The following is a 5,215-nucleotide window of genomic DNA, read 5'->3' as shown; positions in this document are numbered from 1 at the left end:
GTGCTCATCTCCAATTAGCTCCTTAGAAAATTTCCATAGCTAAAGAACATGCTCATTATCATACCTTTAAAAACATCCTATTATTGAATGAGGCTGCCAAGGACTAACCATGTAGAGCAGCCCCACTGTCATCCGACTTTAGAGACGGCAAATGAACTCCATCTGGAGTACCAACATCGATGGATTAGTAGCGGTGACCTGGTTCTCCCCCATGAGAGGGACTGCAAGACCACATCTGGTCCCTGCTAAGATGAATCAGCAATGTGTAACCTTAATGAGAAAGGGAGAGTGGAAGCACATGGGCTTGGTGTCTGCCAGCCCAGCCTTACGCAGTTCTGGGACTGAATATATATTCACACATTTTTGCCAATATGAAATGCAAAAAGAAAGTTTCTTGTTTTTGCGTATTTCCATTATAAGTGTGGTTGAATGGTTTTTCATTTGCTTGGTGTCCATCTAAATTTATTCTTTTGTGAATTGCTTTCCCATTATCCTTTGTCCATATTTTCAATTGTCTTGCTAATGTAGACTTACAAGAGTGCCTTATATGTAAGGATGATAAGATTTTTTCCTGCCATTTTCCAATTTGTCATTTTCTTTTTATTTGTGTATGATGATTTATGATGAATAGAAGTATTAATTGCTATGCAGTCAAATGAATGAATGTTTCTCTATGGCTTCTCTGTTTGCATGGTTAAAAATTCTTTCTTACCCTATAATCTTATAAATGTTCATCTATATATGTGTTTATCTGGTTTATTTGGATTTAATTTATATTTATCTCTTAAATTCATCAGAAATCTAATAAACTCCTAATGCATCTGAAAGAGAAACAGATTAAAATAAAAGATAAAAAGACTGAGTAAGGAAGTAACAAGTAAATTAAAAATAATGATATTGATGGTGATGCTTATATTAATAATAATTATTATAACAAAGTTGAAGTGTCATCCAGACATAGTAAAGTTCAAGATAACTATATTAAATAAAGGCTAATATGTTGTTGAAGTTATTAACTTACCTTGTTAATGAGTGAATCTTTGTCTACAGAGAATATATAACTATTATGAATATTTATGCATAAAATTTAATATATCACAAACATTATAAGCAAACCCTAAAAAATAAAAAATATAAATTGCGAAAGACTGACTTTGCCAGAATTAAACATACTTTCAGCCTTGAACAGATGGAATAGATTAAAGATGAAATAGAGTATTTGGCTAATGTATACAATAAAGTTGATTTATAAGAGAGAAAAATGCATATCTTACAAACAAAAATGCTTACTTTTCTCAAAATCTAATGGTATGTTTCACTGTATTCATATATCAGGTCATAAGACATTTCCATAAGAACAGAAAATGTACAGTCATGTTCTTTGACCTCCCTGAAATAAATTTGGGAATTAATTTAAAAATAGGTTAACAAAATATTCGAACACTGGAGTTAAAATAATAACAATAAAATAAAATAAAATAAAATAAAATAAATCAGTCCCCTTGAGTAACTTCTAGGCCTAAGAGAAAATAGAAGTCCAATTATAGGTAGTTTAAAAAATAATAATGACACTACCATGAGTATTAGCTAAAGCTATACTCAGTGGAAAATTATATCTGTAAGAGTTCTATTTAAAAAACAAAATAAGTGAAAATTAATGAACAAAGTATTCGAGGTAAGGAACTACAAAATAAATTGCTCAGGATAAAGGCATAATTAACATAGCAGAAAACAAAGAGTCCAAGTGTCAGTTCTCTAAAAAACATAACAAAATTGATAAAATGTCCATGAGAGTAATCAAGGGGAAAAAACAGTAGAATTACCAATCTATAATATTAGAAAGAAATTAAATGATACCAAACATATGGAGGGACATATGAGGATTGAAAACATATGCTACTTAAATCTTCATGGTAATAAATTTTAAAATCCACATTTATGTTAAAAACAACTTCCAAGAAAGTGTAAATTAGTAAAACTTCCTTAAGAAGTATAACACTTTAAATGAACAGATAACCTTGAAAGAGTAATGGAGGAAAATAAAATTATTTAAAATATAATGTAATAAGTCACTCTGAGTAAGAAGGAGTATCCTCTACCCTTTCTCTCCTAGCGAATACAACCACAAAATCGGTACAGGTGCATGGGGACACTATTGGAGAACTCAGAAAAGTTAACAGTAGCGGGTGGCATGGGGAAAAAGATCAGAATTCAAAATACTACTGTGCCAGCAGTGAGTTTACCATTGTCTTTCCCCGCAAGATCACCCAAGCTTCATGCAACAGTCCGAAACCCAAGAGTAGGCCTGGGTGCAGAGAGCGAGCACTCCAGAAGAGGCATTTAAGTTCAGACTCAGGGGCTGGGAAAGAGAGAATGCTCATATTTGTTTTTCCTCACTCAGTTTTCATACTTTTCAAACTTCAGGCAATCCCTTGCAGCAGTGATGGCAGAGGCTGCAAAGTGGCAGGAATCTTCAGGAGGCAAAACTTGGAAGAAGGACGTTTCTCATGAGCAAAGTTGGAAATCCAAGAAGATGGGGCCAGACCTCCCTGGCCTACCATTTGGCCCAGATGACAACACAGTCACAAAACTGTGCAGGGGAGTGAGACAACAAAAGTCTCAGCCTTGGGGGAAGAGGACAGAACAAGGGAACCTGGGAAAGTGAAATGTAGTAAGGAGATCCTGGGGAACAAAGAGCTGGGGAACTTTGGGACATTTCTGAGTGGCTCATGCATGCATCGGATCTTAATTAGTAACTGAACTGTAAGAGACAACAACACCCAGTCCCAAAATGACCACTCGGGGGCTCGCATGCAGGAAAAACCCTTACAGCATGGCAAAAACTTGGAGGTCTGCATGAACATTGGAACCCAGGCCCACAGAAGGCTGGTTGGACCTGGTGATCTCAGCCTCCCCAGGTTAACTGCCAGATGAAACATAAATATCAACGCTTTCTATGGGATTTAAACAAGACCCAGAATTTCATAACATAATATTCAAAATACTCAGGATACAATTTGATATTACTTGCCATACCAAAAAGAAAAATATTAACCACCTGCTAGGGAAAAGACAATGCCAAATGACTTATTTTGGAATTATATCACAAAGACTTTAAAACAACTCTCATACAAATGCTTCAACAAGCAACTATTAACTTTTTTTTTAGAGATGAATGGTTTATTCGGTAACCAGGAGTAAAAGAGGAATTCTCAATTCCTTTTGTCTCTTTGGTGACTGAACTGTGATAGTCAAATGCATAGCAACATACGAGCATATCCTTGCAGTCCTTGATCTTTTGCAGAAGGGTAAAGGTGCCTGAGTTACGTGACTTGCAATTATTATCTTCCAGACAGAAGTGCCAGCTGCTGTGCTTTGTGGTGCATCAGCAGTTGCTGCATTTTCCTTTCTGTCTTCAGGCCTCATGGCAGGAATCAGAAGTACTTCCTTAATGTTCCTGCAACCTGTGAGAAACATGGTAACTTAGTTGATGCCCCTGTTTCAGCCAGCTGTGGGGGACAGCCCTTAGTCCAGGACAGTGCAGTCCCCATCCATGACATGGGTTATTCAGCTCAATGTAGGCATTGCATTTTTTCCTTGTACCTGACAAAAAGTTCAAAGTGTCCTCAAAAGGACACTCTGGAGTGGTGTCCTTTTGGCAAAGGGCTCATTAAGGGTGATCACAGGTGAAGGTAGGACTGACGTGGGTCAGTTCTAGGAACTCCCCCACAAGCTTATCAAAGAGCCTGCCTGTGCTTTTGACACAGAAATATCAAGAATTTTCAAGTTTCTTCTGATTGCAAGACAAAGACTTTGGTTTCAGGACAGCTTCTCCCCCAGGGCTTTCGCAAGCTCTTCTCCTATGTTGATTTCCTGGAAGGGTGGGGTGGAGCCAATCCTGCCGGCTTGGCTAGGGCCATCTGGACAGTAGGCGACCCTGAAGCTGCCTGTTAAGTGTGTTACCATCCCTGAAATCCTCTTCTCCATGATTTCCGTATCATGACAGTCTGCATAGGCCTTGAAGAACTCACAGGTGGCGAACTCAGGACTGTGAGTCATATCAGTTCCTTCATTCTGGAACTGGCATTGAGTTTCATAAACCTGGTCAATGCCCCCAATCATCAGCATCTTATGGCAGAGTTCTGGAGCACTTCTCATATGTACATCTGCATCCAGCTCATTGTGGAGAGTGATAAAAGGCTAGGCCACGGCTGTACCTGGGATGAGGTGTTTCAACATGGGAGTTTCAATCTCTAGGAATCCCATCTCACCCAAGAAACTTCTTAAATATGTGATGATCCTAGAGCAGCTGATAAATTTCTGCCTCATAAAGTCATTCAGGATCAAGTCCAAATATGTCTGACAATACTGTGTTTCTTTGTCTTTGAGGCCAAAGTGCAGAGGGGGTAACATATGCAAGCAAGGAGACAGTACCGTGGTCTCATAGAGAATGATGCTCAGCGTACCCTTCTTGGCTTTCCCAGGATTCCCCTGACCTCCAGTTATGTCTCCTCTATGCAGTTTGTTATTGATATGAATAAAGTCTTCTTTGGTCTGGCGTAGCTGTCTCTCACTGAGCTCCTTCTGCTTGACCACCTCCTCCACTACTTTCTTCTGAGCTTTCAGGGGTCTCTTTAGCTCATTGTTGCTCAGTTTTGGCTCCCCATTGTCCACATTCACCCGAGGCCCCTGCACTGTCGCCACCTCTCTGAAGGCCCAAACTGAAAGAGAAGAGGGTTGTCCCACCATTCCTGAACATTCTTGAAACAAATGGAAACATAGAGATAGTCTGCCTAACAAAGATGTAAAGAAGTAAATGAAAATGTTAGAAGTGGAAAATATAATAAATTAAAAACTTAATAGTTTCAGTAGTAGACTGGGCATGATAAAGAGGAGTCCTATCAATCTAGAATCATACATAATATAACCATATACTACATACACAGACATGTATGTGTACATACACACACACATGTAATACCAAATGCTGATGGATGCAGAGCTGCTAGAACTCTCATACGTTTCTATTGTGGGTGAACAATAGTACATGCACCACTCTGGGAAATAGTAAGGCAGTTTCTTATAGCATTAAACATACTTTGCCATATGATCTAGTAATCTCACCCCTGTGTATCTATCCCAAGTAAGTAAAAGTTTCACACAAAAACCTATACACAAGCTTACATGAACCTTAAAGTTATTATGCTGAGTGAAC

The 5,215-nt window shown here is 38.3% G+C and overlaps 1 pseudogene; it reads right to left on the bottom strand.

Annotated features, from left to right (window-relative positions):
- Positions 1–3,180: 3,180 nt before the first annotated feature.
- On the bottom strand, positions 3,181–4,749 carry LOC123819617 (annotated as a pseudogene).
- Between the last annotated feature and the right edge of the window lie 466 nt (positions 4,750–5,215).

This window comes from Phyllostomus hastatus, unplaced genomic scaffold (assembly GCF_019186645.2).
Source record: "Phyllostomus hastatus isolate PE091 unplaced genomic scaffold, TTU_PhHast_1.1 phas_contig_34, whole genome shotgun sequence".
Taxonomy (NCBI): Eukaryota; Metazoa; Chordata; class Mammalia; order Chiroptera; family Phyllostomidae; genus Phyllostomus; species Phyllostomus hastatus.
Note: the sequence above shows the minus strand (reverse complement) of the source record. Positions and strands in the feature narration are given on the sequence as shown.